The 16,715-nt window shown below is 36.0% G+C and overlaps 1 long non-coding RNA gene across 2 annotated transcripts in view; it reads left to right on the forward strand.

Annotated features, from left to right (window-relative positions):
• The window catches only part of LOC144287955 (uncharacterized), a 245,867-nt gene that overhangs the window by 206,355 nt on the left and 22,797 nt on the right, over window positions 1-16,715 (forward strand). The window contains exon 14 of one of the 2 annotated variants that reach the window (XR_013355832.1): window positions 13,390-13,536. The exons of the other annotated variant lie outside the window; for it this stretch is intronic. This is a non-coding gene — a long non-coding RNA (uncharacterized LOC144287955). Of the gene's footprint in view, window positions 1-13,389; window positions 13,537-16,715 lie in introns of those variants that run through there. 2 annotated transcript variants of the gene reach the window in all.

Raw genomic sequence — 16,715 nt, forward strand, 5'->3', positions numbered from 1 at the left:
AACTGAAGTTAAGTAGAAATCTCAAACATTTCTCTTATTTGGAAGAGCTTCCCTTAAGACAAAATAAAACGCATTTTATTCACTATCTTATTTTTCATTTGACCTGTCAATGGAAGCAAGCATGTTCACAGAAATCAAAATTAGTTCCATAAGCAAAGTTGTATAAGATTCTGTTTTTCCTCATAGAACGTGAATAAATTCTAAAATTGGCATAATAATTTGTATGAAAGAAAATCATTGTGGCTTTGTATCCTAATTATTTAAATAAACTTTTTGCCTCCCAATTGTTGAGTTTTAAAAGTTGAAAAAAAAAAGAACTGTTGATGCAGATTTAAGTTAAAAAAATTAATTTCTCCGATCACAAATCTTCCATACTAACTTAAATTCATATAGATTTAAGGAAATATTATATTATCTTTTACCCAAGTATGTAACTATCAATAATTATTAATATAAATTACAATCTTATAATTATAACTATATTAACTATAATTATCTATATATAATTTGCAAAGTAAATTAAATTGACAGTGTCTTAAACAGGACAATTTATCCCTAATTTTAAATACAGATCTTAATTGTTTTATTTTTTACATTTTTAAAAGATTTTATTTACTCATGAGAGAGAGAGATAGAGGCAGAGACGTAGGCAGAGGGAGAAGCAGGCTGCCTGCAGGGAGCCTGATACAGGACTCGATCCCAGGACCCCGGGATCACAACCTGAGCCAAAGGCAGACACTCAACCACTGCGCCACCCAGGCGTCCCGGATCTTTGTTGTTTTGATATGAAAAATTTAAAAAACAAAACAAAATTCAGCTAGTATTTATATACATAGATATGAATTTTGAATAAAGTGGTGTTATTTGATATAAAATGATAAAATTAAGTGGATGGAAAGGAAGTGAAGACAGAATGGTCAGGTAGGAGCTTCTGTCTGACAAGAGTTTGAACAGGACAACAGGAATGAATAAATGCATTGTGTCATTATTTATAGCTATAATTGAATTAGTATTAAGCAGTGATTGAGCACATGTACATGCAAAATATATTATTTTTTTAATGTTTTCTAAAATTCAGAAAGGTAAAGATGATTATTCCCATTTAAAAATAATAAACTGAGGGTTAGAAAGATTTTAGAATTTTCCCAAGGCCACATAAGGCGGACCTGGGATATTTACTCTCTTTTCTGTGACTTCAAATCTATGCTCTTACCATTATACTCTGCTGCTTTCTCAATGGATGGCTGGTTTCTCAGCCAAAAAGGAAAAGCTAAGAAATTTCGAAAGATGAGAAGCAGAATATGGTGATGGATTAGGTGGAGGGAATCAAACATCTGAAGTTAAATGGACCTGAAATCTCTCATGTTGGCCTAGAAAGAATGGAGGGAACTACGGCAGAAGTAGACTTGGACAAGATCTGTATCCACAGGACTCCAGTGATAAAGCTTTCTGTAATATCTTGCCAATGACAATCAATGGATGTTACTGGCATTCTATTTTATACCTCTTCCTCTAGAGATTCAGATTTATGTGTTAAATCATCTATTTCCCCACATACTCTGAGAGACATGTTAACCAAATATTTTGCCACTACTTCACAATTGCCAATTGTTCTGGAGCTTATACTCCATATTTGGCAGTCATTAGATGCCAGCTGCCCTGGGAAAGGTTAAGATCTTAGACAAGGCTGAGATGGCTCTCCTTAGCTTAGGGAAATTCCTGGGGAAAGATAATATTTGAGGATTGTAGCTGGGGGCATAGATCTTTAATTCCTGAGGGATAATTTGGGCACATAACACAGTGACCTCTATGCCTTATTCATTAGCTATTTTCATATTTTATAGCTCTTAGCAATTGCAGTATCCCTCTATGTCCATATCATCACCTCCAAATTTTTCACAGAAGAACATTTAGGACTAGAGAAATAAAGCTTACTTTATTTGAGCTTTCATAACCAAGTGAAAGGAAGAATAGAATATAAATTAGGATATTCCAAGGCTATAACTAGAACTACCTTCCCAATATTTGTTCTACCTTATTATGAAGTCCAATATGGCCTAAGCCTGCTATGATACATCTGTAGGATTTCTGGATCTCTTAATTAAGAAGCCTATGTTATAACATCAGATCCCATTCAGTCATGTTGTCTGCTTGGTGAGTCCTGTATAATTGGGGCTAGTTGATTCTACTGCTACTGCGGTACATCTTGTGATGATTGAGCTAGAAATCCTATGCTGAGAGAGAAAGCTATGGGGTTATAACACTGGCAAATTAGAGGTCAAACAGAATTTTCCAAGATTCAGAGTAAAAGGGGAGTTTCTTGAATGGATAGAGCATTTATTTATTTCTCATAGAAACAAATCTGAAAATTAGGGCAACACATTTTTTTATGAAGTTTAAAAGAAGTTGTTTTATCAGATCAGTTTTTGGAGTCTTTTGAAATTAAATGTATTAGCTTTGCCTCTGTCTCTCCTACTTGTAACAGTAAGGATTCAGCTGGGAAGCAAGAAATAACTATAGATTAACAAACAGTGGTAACTACAGTCTTCCATTTGAACTGTCTTTAGACCTGGGGCTACTCTTTATAAATACCTATATATAACCTCTTCTTATCCTCTTACTATCTATTTCTCTATTCACCACACTGGTTAAAATATGCCTAGCCACAGCTGTGAAACTTTTCTTACTGTTTCCCTACTCCTAGAATGATACTGTTCCTTTAAATAAATCACACATTTTTCTTCATCTTCAGTTATATTAGAAATCTTAACAACTTCCTGGAGTTACTTTTAGTAACTCTCTACAAGACCAAGACTTGAAAATCAACTTTTTCCATGTCATGTACTAAGGGTAAATTTTTTCATAAGTTTTATGCTTTTAGCTTACCCGGGTACTCACAGTATAATTTCTCTTTTGTAATATTCAGCAAAGAAAAAATACTCAACTAACAAAGAAATAATTTTGATGATGATATTAAGTTAAATTTTATTTTGAAATATATATATCCTTAAAGTAAGAAAGTAATTTTCAGGACTATAAATTGTTTGTCAAGAGGAGTATTGATTAATATAAATTCAGCTTGCTTCAAGAGAGATGGAGATATACAAAGACTAAAAATATCTGAGGTGACCATTTGAAGAAGAAAAGCTTTTGAAGCTTGAAATATGGAAAACATTTATAGAGGGGTAAGGAATACCATGTCCTTGTATTTCAGTTGTTAAGTCCCTGTTAACCCAGGGAAAAGGCTAGTTTTATGACTAAGCTCCCAATATGAAGAAACTGAGAAAAGTCATATAGTTTTGGAGGAATGGAAAGTACTAGAGTATTAGACGATAGTTATTGTAGCTCATCATAAGTTCATAAGTGGTATTTTTTCATTTTTATAGGAAAAATAGAGAAATGGTACAGAAAAGAGTGATAAATACATTTCAAAGATAAAAAATTCTCAAATAAAAAATCAGCAAGAGATTAAATGTAATTTTGGCAGGCAGCACAGTGGGGTGGCCCAAAGCATACACTCTGAGGCCACAATGAACAGCATGGACTTGAGACCCAGAAGCCTACCTTCAGATACTTGGCATGCTTCTTAATCTCTTTGGGCACAGATTCATCTCTTATTTGGAAATATTAATAGAACTACCTCCTAGATATGTGACAATTAGAGGGTAAATAATTATATATATAGTGCCTGACCAATTATAAGCTATTTAACTTACATATAAGCACATAAACAAATAATAAATAAGTAAATAGGTAGGTGGATAGTATTAGATGATTTATAAGGTTTGAGGCTGGAATTTTGATTAGGTATGAAACTGTGTTGTTATGGAAGAGAGAGTGATAGATTGCAAATAGGACTCCAAATTCTTCCTTTTCCATGACCTCTTGATTCTGAGATGACCATACAATATATTTTGACCAATTTAATTCTGACAAATATGAGACAAGCAGAGGTCTCAGAAGTTTATGTTCACTGGCACTTGCTCTTGTGCTGCTGCACTTATAACTCTGTAACTTCCAGGTGAACAAATCTGAGCTAGCTACACAGAGTAGAACTAAAGTTACCTGGTTGACAACTAGCGACCCAACAGACAAGTGATAAAGGCTATCTGAGAACACCAGCCACTAGCTAGTGAACTAGCTAACCAAAATATATGTGACAGCCAAGTAGATACTGTGGAGCTGGCCCAGACCAGAAACTCCCTACTCTTAAAATTCTACATAAACATGAGGTAGGCCACTGAGTTTTATGGCAATTTGTTATATAAAAGCTAACTGATAGAAGAATTGGTAACCAGAAATGGGGTTAATTTCATAACAAAAACCTGAAATACGTAGCGTTGGCTTTGTGACTGGATAGTCAGCAAAAGCTAGAAAAACAGTGGGGAAGATACAAGTGAAGGCATGAAATGAGATATCCAACACCAGGATGGTAAGACGCAAGCCCAGGATGAGTGTGAAAGGGCTGTTGAACAAAGAGATTAAAAGAGAGTAGCCAGTCAGAGGGCTCATGGAGTATTGTCTCCAGGAAAAAATAAATAGAACTGATAAATTATCAAAATTACCTTCATCACACGTCAAAATGGAGATGAATTTGTGGAGCTTTTGGAGAGTGTTGAAAGAATATTCAGATGTGAAATAATAATGAACAAACATAAGGAAGATGACATTAAATTAAAATAAAAAGGTGATATGAGAAATGATAAACTGATAGTTTAGCACTTGGCTCCACCATAAACAATATTTACATACATAGTAGTTAAAATATTAAATACAAATGTAATACAATTTGAAAGGTAATTACATTGGCAGGATGAAAGATTCTACATATAACTAAATTTGTATTCTTATTCACCATCAGAGAGTCAATAGGCAATGTCAAAATTGATAAAATTAAATATAAAAGCTCCTAACAAGTTATAATGGCTTGGCATTTAATATAGAAGTATAGAAATAAATAACACGTGAAACAACTAAAATACTATTTTTCTCTTAGAAATGAGTTGGAGTGGGAGTGGGAGAGTTGGGGAACTTTTAAACAACTATTTCCTTTAAAAATATATTTGCATATATTTGTTAAGTACAGGAAATAGCCATAATTTACTTATGTTTATGACACATGCTATGAACTAAACTATATCCTCTCACTCCCACCAAATTCATATATTGAAGTCCTAACCCCCAGTGTGATGGTATTGGGAAGCAGGTCCTTTGGGAGGAAATTAGGTTTAGACAAGTTCAGAAAAGTAGGACTCTCATGATGAGATTAGTGCCCCTATAAGAAGAGATCCCACAGAACTTTCTTATTCTCTCTGCCATGTGACACAGAAGTAAGGCAATTCCTGCAAGCCAATGACAGGGAATAGAATATGCCACTCCAGAATGTGCCACTTTGGCACATGGATTATTTGGAGCTAAAGATAATCTGGGCCAAGAAGACACAGGAAGAGCTTTTTACTTCCCCCTTAACTTCCTAAAAGAATTTAGAGAGGGAGCAGCCTATCCCAAAGAAAGAGCTATTACCAGAGATGACCTTTGTATGTCAGAAAGATTTATCTGCCTGGCATGGCAGTCATTTGTTTACCAAACATCTGCTCTTCTCATGTTTCTGTAAAATTGCCTTCCTCCCCTTTGAAGCCAAAGATCCTTATCCCCTTCTCCTTAGCTCAGAATAGCATATAACCCTCAATTAACTGGCTGTCAGGAAGATTCACATTTTGATAGGTCCTCAATATGCACAAAATTTGTTTTTCGCCTATTAATCTGTGCTGTGTTGATTTAATTATTAGACTAACCAAAGAACCTAAAAGAGAAGAAAAGGGAAAATTTTTCTGTCCCTAGGTCAAGAAAAGTATTCTCACCAGAACTTTCAGCCTCCAGAACAGTGAGAAAATAAATTTACATTGTTTAAGCCACCCAGTCCATGGGATTGTTTTGTGGTATCCTAAGCTGACTTAGAGAATGTGGTAGCTTGTATTTCATTGACCTTCCCACTGAGAACAACTAAAAAATCTAGATAAATACAAAACTTAGTATCTGAAGGCATGGAGAAGCAGTCAGGAGAAGCATGGAGAAGCAGTCAGATCAGAATTTGAGAGAGCAAGGTCCAAGGGAGAAGTAGGTTTTATGATGAGGCTGACATTTTATGCCTTATTTCCCTTCAAAGTATTTACTATTCTGTATAAGGCAAAGAGAAAAGAAAAAAAAAGAAGAGAAAAAAGAAAAGAAAAAAAAAGAAAGAGAAGAAAAAAAAGGCAAAGAGAAAACTCAAGAAGAGGCAGAAATTTTGAGAATTTTTAGAGAAGAGGTTTAGAGATGCTAGTAATCTCCTGGGTTCAGAACACTGTATCATGGGTCCTTTAGAGCCAGACACTGAGATGGAGTTTGGGATACAAGATATTTGCAAGGATGACACCTATGAAAAGAAAGTGGTAGAAGCAGGGCATGTCAGAAGAAATAGTCAAAATGCAAAGCTGTCTGGACAAAGCATTAGCTAAACCAGTAGGAAGTTCTGGGATAAGAAAGGATTGTTAGTGTTCTGTCTGAAGCCAAAATGATTGGATCTCTACCACCGTGTTTGTTAATCACTGGACACGGGCTGCTCTGGGAAGGGCATTACCTTAGGTTTGCTGATTCTCTGAAGGCAAGGCAGCCAAGGTAAGTGTAGCCACTTGTCAATGAATGAGTAGGAGACAAGTAGGAGATATCCACTGACAGTATTCCCATGGTTAGTGAACAAGTCCTTCATTGAGGAGGGTCTGGGAAGTGCGTCTCCTTTTCTTGCGTAGTTCAACTTATTTTTTCTTTAAGATTTTATTTATTTATTCATGAGAGACACACAGAGAGAGAGAGAGAGAGAGAGAGGCAGAGACATAGGCAGAGGGAGAAGCAGGCAGGTAACCCGATGTGGGACTCGATCCTGGGTCTCCAGGATCACACCCTGGGCTGAAAGCGGTGCTAAACCGCTCAGTCACCCAGATAGTTCAACTTATATGCGGTTTAGATCTACTTCTTCATAAGCACAGAGCAAGTAGTCCTCCTATAGGTCTGTATTTTTCAGGGGAGATTTAGAAATGGGCTTTTAGTCACAAGAACCAAAGTTCCTACCACCTCAGGCTGGATTCTCCAATTGAAACTCATTATATTCCTACTCCACTCTCTATTCTAGGTTTCTTTGTAGTAGCTTAACTGGTAGTGTGACCCAGCTAGGCATCTTGGAGAGGTCTGACCTCCTGATCACAATGTCCTTCTCAGGATGGGGGTGGCTGTACCCATCCATTTATGATCAGGGTTACTATCACTGCCCAAGAAAATGACTCCCTTTTTTGACTATTGGTCCATGAGCAGCAAGGAGCTCAAAATACCTAGGTGACAGATTCACTTTATGATTCAATGATATTCTTATTGTATCTCCTAGAATAAGACCTCCCACATTGTGGAGCTCAAAATGGGTCAACTGGTGTGATAAAAAGTGTGACAATTCCTCCTTACACTGTCTGTTCCCAGACCATTGTCTTCTTATTAGAGACACAGAGCCATATGCAGACCTTTGATTCATTATGTATCCTATATCCTATAGGGTGGTACCGCATCACCTCCAAGTTGGCACTCCAGTTGTGCCTTTAACAAACAATTCCAACATTTTATCAAGCCACCAATTTTTTTTAAGCCACCATTTTTTTGTGGTGTGATCGTAAGGTCATGGGCCTATGTTTGCATCTCCTTTTATCTAGAAGTAGATTACCTAGTCTATTGTGACATTATGTGGGATCTCAAGCTGATAGGTCAAATCCTAAATAAAACATTAGATAGTGGTGCTGATTGAGGCCCTGAAATCAGGAAAAACAAACCTATGTATGGAAAAATGTATCTATTCCTGTGAAAAGGAAGCTCTGATCCTTCCATGATACAAGAAGCCCAAAGTAGCCAACTTGCTGATACATGGCTGTGTGGTCCTCTAAAGGGAGAGTTTATTATTGAGAGCCCAACATAATTCTTTATTGCTGGCAAGTTTGAAATTCTGTGATGACAACAGCTAGATCTGTTTAAGTCTGTGTTTAGCCTCCATTTCTGACACCATGACCACATCATTTATGTGCCCATCATGTTCCAATAAGACAAAGATAAAAACTGGCTGACAACAATTGGCTGGGTCATTGGCTGTACGCTGGTGTTTAGTACCTCTCCTTTGGTGGATGCTCTCTAGAGGTGGGCAAATATCTTTACATTTCTTGTTTATTTCATGGATATACCCATAAGCCATTACTTTAGATCTCCTCGTACTTACTTTCCAATTTTTTGGGTCTCTGATCAGCCAGCCAATCCATTTTACTACTGCTCAGGGTTATCTATATATTTTAATTTTAGACTAAATAAATAAATAAATAAATAAATGCTATTGTACTACCGGAAGCTCTAATTATTCAGAGGATTTTCCCCTCATAATTATGTAAAATGATACTTTTTAGTGAAATGAGCATAGATTACTGATCTAAACCTGTATATTGAGTTGATAGATATGTTAACCAAAATTGGGCATTTTTGTCCTCTATTATCTGGTCATAGATCTTTTTAATCTGGTCATAGGCCTGAATAAATGGAAGGATGCTTATGTAGCACTGGCCTAATCTTGCTGCTTACACAGCTTGCTTATGACCCCTGATCCAGCTACAATTTGATTTTAGATGCACCACTTTTTTCATACAATGGATTGTATGTGGACCTGCTCAAGCTATGTCTCTGCTAGTCTGATGGAACCTCACTTATGATAGACAGTTCTTGCTGCAAGGTTACCTGGAATCCCATAATTAAAGAATTTTTCTCTTTTAGTGCTTGGTAGCACAAAGGTATTGTTTTTCACAAGTTATATAACTTTCCACTGCAGATGGCATAGTCTTCCACAAAAGCCTTGCATTATGATTCTCTGACTAAAGCTTGGTACAAGCTCTACACAGCATCTTTTCTCACAGTTAATACATCAAAAATCTTAGGGTCTGCAGAATTAGTTGGCTGAAGTTGCAAAGTGGCTTGGATGATACTTTAGACCTCCTGCAACACTCCCCCCTTCCCCAGATAATTTTTGTGTCATCCAGAATATTAGGCAGATAAGTTTCCCTATATATAGAACATATTGGTTCCAAAAAACTAATGAAGCACACCTGGTGTTGTGTTTTGTTCTTTGGTTTAGGAATTACAAGATTTAGTAATTTACATTTTACTTTGAAAGATGCGTCTTGCCAATCTCAAGATCACCAGACACTTAAATTTTTATAGATGTGACAGTCTCCTGAATCTTCACCATTTTTTTTTTGCCCTTAAGAATGCATGTGTCTTACCAAGTTCTCTGAGCTACTCATCACCTCTTTTTCATTCAACTTAACTGATATAATTATATCAACTTAATTGATATAATGAATCAATGTGATATTCTGAGACTGTCAAGATAGTCTAGATTTCTTTAGACTGTAGTGTGAAAGAGTGAAAGATGTTGGGAGGATGTACATAATCTTGAAGCAAAAATATAAGAGAATACTGTTGTCCTTTTTTGGTTAATGAAAACTACCAACACACTTCAGATTAGGATGGCAAAGAACATTCATCAAATCAATGGTTTCATATCACTATCTGAGACCTTACTAAAACTGCTCTACAAAACATATCACATCTGTCACAGTGATTGTGATTAGGGTCCTACTAGATGAGTTTGAGACAGTCTACGGCCAGTCTCCAATATCCATCTGGTTCTATAAGTGTCAGAAGGTGAAGTAAACTAAGGCATCATGAGTCCATTATTTCTACATAAATTTTTAGTGATGGCATTTATCTGCACTATACATTACAGACTATGATATTGCTTGGGGTTTACTCAACATTGATGGCTTACACTTGGCCTCACTGAATAGGATTATTAAAATTAGGAACAAAAGTCAACAAAATAGAAAACAAATATGTTATTAAATCACAGAGACGAAAGTTGGTTGAATAACCCTTAGGAAATGTTAAAAGAGAAAAAAGAAAAAAAATGCAATATCAATAATGGGAAAGAAAGGAACACTGCTATGAAAACTATATTGAGCTCATATTAGTATATGATTACCACTTCTTTGCCTAGCAAAACTGAAAAGTTAAAGGAAATAAATTCCCTATTAAATATTACTCCCTAAAACTGATTCAGGAAGAAATATAAAATTTGAATAGTCCTCTGTCTCTTAAAGAGATATAATCAATAACTTAAAAGTGCCAAAGGGGGGAGAAAAAAACCTCAATAGTTTCACCAGAAAACTCTTGTAATAGTATTAGGATAGTATTAGGAAGGAATACTATCAATCATATATATATATATCTTCTTTATATATATATATCAATCATATATATATCTTTATAATATAAAAAAGGGATTGATCCATAAGCTGAATTATAAAGTAGACATAATCTCCATTCCAAACTTGATAAGGACATTACAATAAAGTTAAAATTCAGGCTTTAACAAGAATAATATAAAGAAAGATGACACAAAGATGCAAAAAACATAAGCAAAGATGTAAAACATCTAAGCAAAATTTAACAAATAAAATATAGAAATATGTTAAGAAGATAAAATATTACAATATATTAACATGAGGAATACGTTTGCTTGCTCTGGGGTGCCTGGGTGGCTCAGCAGTTGAGCATCTGCCTTTGGCTCAGGGCGTGATCCCGGGGCCCTGGGAGCAAGTCCCACATTGGGCTCCCTGAGAAGAGCCTACTTCTCTCTCTGCCTGTGTCTCTACCTCTCTCTCTGTGTCTCATGAATAAATAAATAAAATCTTTAAAAAAAAGTTTGCTTGCTATATAAAAACTAATCAACATTGCAGAAAAGCTAAGATAATTTCCTTAATTTGATAAAGGTCTTCTATAAGAAAAACATGGAATGCATACTTTAGTAGTGAAGTGATGGCATATTCCCCCTCTGTACCCTTAGAAATGAAACAGGATGACCTTATTAGCAGTTTTATTCATCACTGTACCAGTGGGACCTTGCTAATGCATTAAGGAAGCATAAAATAAATAGCATAATGATTGGATAGGAAGAAATTTTTAAAATTATTATTTGGATACTATATGATTAAGAAGAAAATTCAAAATAATCTGTAAACTATAGAAAAAAGAGCTGAACTTCAGAATTTTATTGAATATAAGACCAACCTATAAATATCAATTTTATTTCTACATGTCAACAGCAAACAAAATACTTAATCCTATACTGGCCTCATCCCAGAACCCTGAGATCATGACCTGAGCCAAAATCAAGAGTCCGACAGTTAAACAAATGAGCCACCCATGCATCCATGGTTACAAATATCACAGCTAAGCATGTAATATTTGACCTATGAATTCCACTTCTCTATATTCACATAATAGCAATAAATACATCTGAACTTCCAAAGACATGTACAAATATCCTAGCAGCAGTATTTGTAATAGCTCTAACACTCTACCCATGTCTATCACCTATGAAAAGAAACAAAGCATCTGTGGTATGTTTAGAAAATGGGATACTATATGGCAATGAAAATGGCTGAAATATTGTTTTGCAACAACAACAATAACAAATATATTGCAAGAATATCACATACATGCTTAGTGAAAGGCAAAAGACAGTATATATGCAATTCAATTTATAAAAATCAATGCTAGATCAACTTAATTTATTACATTAGAGAGCAGAATACTGGTAACTTATGACAGGACAGGTTTTTGACAGTACAGAGTCACAAGGAAGGATTTCTGAGTCCATGTATTTTCCTATTTTCTTAATCTTGGTGATGGTTAATATGAATGTAGTAATTTTGGGTTTGTTTTGTTTTTTTGACTGTAGTAATTTTGTAAAAAAAATTTACTAGATGATACACTTACAAGTTTACACTTTTATTCATTATTGTTGCCAAAAAAATACCTTAAAAAACTAACATGAAAAGAATTTAGGGCTAGAGTTATTAGACTTAAAAATCAATGCTAGCTCAATAAATAAAACTCGAATGCAGTATCTGCTTAATTGATTAAGTCCTTGGAGAAGGAGAAATCACTAATAATATTGATCTCATTCTTTGACCTTGATCTGACTATGCTTTTGTAGGGATGGTCATTGTATTCTTCTTCTTTTTTTAAAAAAATTTATTTATTCATGAGAGACACAGAGAGAGAGAGTCAGAGACATAGGCAGAGGGAGAAGCAGGCCCCCTGCAGGGAGCCTGATGTGGAACTTGATCTCAGGACCAGGGGACCACGACCAGAGCCAAAAAGGCAGACATTCAACCACTGAGCCACCTGGGCATCCTGGTCATTGTATTCTTAAAGCTTTTCTCCTCTGACCTACATCTTCCTCACTCTTTCACATTTACACATAAAGTTCCATAAGTTACTTATGGTATACTCTTCAAATGTAATAATTATAAAATAATACTCAAATAAACATAATTTCACTGAATTTTTCATCATATCTCATATCAACTTGTTTTCTCAGCACTATGGCCTCCTTTATCCTAGAGCTGGTTGCAAGGTGCCAAGATCTTAATATTTTGTTTGAGTTCAAGGTAGAGAAAAAGTCAGTCATTCAGAATCTTGGGGTTAGGACACATACTACTTATGAATAGAGATCACGCTGTGAGGATTTGGAACCCAATCAAAGCTACTAATCAAGTGGGATTTACATTTTTCTTTTTGAGCTGTGGTCCACTGAGTACATGTTTCCTTTATAATTTCAATATGTCAAGGAGTGGCTGGACCAAAGAATTATTCAATCATATCCTGGCCCACCAATAAAAATACCATCTAATTATGTCACAAACCAAAAGAACACAATACATCCTTACTGCATTGGTGAAATCTGACACTTGGATTCTTGGATTGAAGTAAAATAGGCCCATGAATGAGACGCAAGAGCGTCCTAACCTAGCATAGCTATTCTTCGTAGTAAGTTTTCTTGTGACAAATAATATTCTACTATTCTAATTATTAATCAAGATTGGGCCTATAAGCTGGATCTTACAGTAATAAACAACACTAAACACTTAAAATGTATTGTTCCTTAATTCCCTGTAGAGCTGGCTCTGAAAGCATGAATAACAAATGCTTAAAACCTCATCTCTAATAATATAATCCTTTTAGTTTTGTGCTTGTGCTATTTAGATAAACAGAATATAACACCAAAGGGAAATAGAGAAAAAAGTCCTTTCCAGGCACTAGAGTTCACCACAGGGTGAAAGCAAAGAGATCAGTATCATGTAGTATTTAAGAATAAATCCAGGTCAAAAATTATACAACTCTGTGGAATTGTTTTATGTTACTCTGGCACTACTATAAGTTGATGTGATGTGGTTACTCTTTGACCATTTTCTTTCCTCCTTCCAGTGGCCTGCTGTTTGATCATCATGATAGCAGTAAGCAACCATAGAGTGAGAGGCTAAGTTGAGCCCTGGAGAGGACCAAAAAAACAAAAAAAGAAAAGAAAGAAAAAAAAAGTGATGTGAGGGTTGTGGGTATGTACAATTCATGCAGGAGGAAAAATTAAATTTTGTCTCCTGTAAGTGTTCATCTTCCACTTAGAGCTGAATTTTGTTATGTGTGAATGTCATTATGTAAGGTCCAATAAGTCTGTCATTGTTTATAGTAATTTGGTCAAGAAGGATCCAAGTTTTCCATATTTCAGAGAGAAAAACAGCGCTCAAATAGCAAATTATACTAGAAAAATATTATGAGAAGTACAATATGACCAGCCCCACTACAGCATGACTCGACTGTATACTCTTTAGAACAAAAATATTCTGATGTTTTATGCTCTTTTCCTCCAGAATTCACTAGCCTGTCCTTTGACCAAAAGTTCAAATGTACCCTTAGGAGAGTCAATGTACACTGTTCCACTTGGAATTTTGTCCAGCAATGCGTTCACCTTTTACACAATGTGCAAGGTCTTCAGAGCGTGGTGCCGGATACATAATGTTATCAGCTGGCCCTGGAGCATGCTAGATCCATTAGCCTTTGGGACCTGTTGGCTCTTCACCACATGGATCACTGTGCTCCTTCTGACCCTATCTGCTCCTCTGCTCATCACCATAAGTTCAACTTATTCCTAGATTTCCCTGTGTAAGCTCATTCAAATAGAAATAGCAGGTGAATAATTGACCTCATAAATCCAAATATAATTCTGATTCATATAGACATTGTCACACCCTTCATTTCTCTTTCTGTCTTTTGGCAATTGTTTAGAAAGGAGCCTCCTTGAGGACATAGGTTACATATCTTTTATTTGAATATTATTTGAGAGCTTACAAATACCAATTATTAAAATCAATAAGTTCAGTTAAAATACTTCTTTGTGTTAGCCACTGTCCATTAATATCCACTCAGATAGCCTACCCTTAACACAGTGAATAGGGTCTAGCCAGGAGGTCAACTAAGGAAAGGAAGTTTAAGACTTCAGTGGCCAGGATCCTTAGAACTCTTCCTACATTTATCCAGAGGGAGTGTCCCAGAAAAAGACATTGGAGGCAGGAGATTCCCAGACTCCACTGAGGTTTCTGTTAGATCTCGTAGGATATGAAATAGATACCATTGTAGATTTCTTCTTGACACTTAATCTTTCTTAATCCTTGATATTGTTCTACACAACCTTAAACCAGTTATCCCAAAACAATGCCTATGGACTTCCCCCTATTTTTTCCTATTTCTTTGTTTCATAGTATAATATTAAATAGGATAAGAAATAATATTTGGTCATTCAGATTTTTTTAATAATTTATTTATTAATTCATGAGAGACATAGAGAGAAAGACAGAGACATTAGGCAGAGGGAGAAGCAAGCCCTTCTCCTCCAGGGAGTCCAACATGGGACTCAATCCCAGGATCCCAGGATCCCAGGATCCCACTCTGAGCCAAAGGTAGATGCTTAACCCCTGAGCCACCCAGGCGTCCCCATTCAGATGTCCGTCTTTCTTTCTTCTTTCTTCTTTCTTTCTTTCTTTCTTTCTTTCTTTCTTTCTTTCTTTCTTTCTTTCTTTCTTTCTTCTTTCTTTCTTTCTTTCTTTCTTCTTTCTTTCTCTTTTCTTTTTCTTTCTTTTTCTTTTCTTTTCTTTTCTTTCTTTTCTTTTCTTTCTTTTCTTTTCTTTTTCTTTTCTTTTCTTTTCTTTTCTTTTCTTTTCTTTTTTTTCTTTTCTTTTCTTTCTTTTCTTTCTTTTTCCAGGTGGTTTTTGTATGATTCCTGGCTCACAGCTTTCAGAGCCTTGGAATCTCCTGACTGGTAAGAACAATAGGAGTATCTTTTGTCAAATCTGGTCTCTTGTCCTCAGTTCCTAAAATCACTCAGAACCATAAAAGTGAAATGGGTATTTTTTATTCAAGCCCCTTTCTACAACTGATTTTAAGTTAATGTATGACTTTCAGAAAGCACCTAATGGGTGCTGGTTGCCAGGGAAACCCAACTAAGAGGGTGAAACCTTCAGTGTTTCCCCCTGACTTCCCAGGAAAGAGGCTAGATAAAATCAGTCACCAATGGCCAATGATTTCATCACTCATGCTTATGTAATGATGCCTCCATAAAAAGAGAGAGAGAGAGAGAGAGAGAAGGTTCTGAGAGCTTCCAGGTGGGGGAACCAGAACACTTCCATGTGCCACTGTGCAAGGTCCCAAACTCCACAAGGACAGGAGTTCCTTTGTTTGAGACATTGTCCTTTTTATCTGGCTATTGATTCATATGTTTTAATATCTATAATAAATTAATAATCTAATGTATGAATGGGTTTCTGAGTTCCATGAGCTCCTCTAGCAAATTAATTGAACCCAAGGAGGGGTTTGTGGAAATATTTGATTCATAGCCACTTGGACAGAAGTACAGGTAACAACCTGGACATGTGGTTGGCATTCTGAGTTGGAGTGGGTTGTTGGATCCTACAATTTGTAGCCAGTAGTTTGGAAGTTGTAACCAAAACTGGGTTTACCTCTTGGTGAGTGCTGAGCCAAAAGACACAACTAAACCAAAAAATAGGAAAAAGAAGTTTTTTACTTGTGGCAAGTAAAGGAGAAAACCAAGGATATTTCCCTAGGTAGTGTCTCCCCAACAACAAAGTTGGAGAAGTTTTAAGCTAAGTGTATGTATACATATTCATGAAGGGGCTTGCACAATGGGGAATCTGCATGGCCCTGGAGCAAAAGTCATCTTAAGGAGACTGAGTCCAGGTCAAAGTCATGAGGACCTGCAAGTGTCGGCATCATCAATTCTCTGGCTCTAACTGGCCTGGTATCCAAGTGTTCAAAGGGACTTAGATCCTGCAAAGATAACTCAAGAGTGTGAGTGAGGTCATTCTTCATTTTTGACTATGATTAAGCTATCTCCTAGCCTGATAGTGACTCTTCCTACATTCTGTCACAAGATGGCTGTGGGCCAAAAAGACTATTTTTATGTCAAGAAAGCTGTATCTGTCTTTATTTTTCTGGGGACCCCAAACTCTTTCTGCTTACAAAGCACAGGTAATAACCTGGACTTGAGATTGGTGGAATCTAATGCTATATCCAATAGATAGTGTCAGAACTGAATTGAATTGTAGGACATCCAGCTGGTATCCTAAGCATGCTTGGTGGTGTGAAAGAATACCCCCCCACCACCACCATACACACATATTGGAGTTTTACATTAGCTTCAGGACTGCCACATAGTGATCAACTTCTCTATATAATTGCTATGC

Source organism: Canis aureus, chromosome 17, assembly GCF_053574225.1.
Source record: "Canis aureus isolate CA01 chromosome 17, VMU_Caureus_v.1.0, whole genome shotgun sequence".
Lineage (NCBI taxonomy): Eukaryota > Metazoa > Chordata > Mammalia > Carnivora > Canidae > Canis > Canis aureus.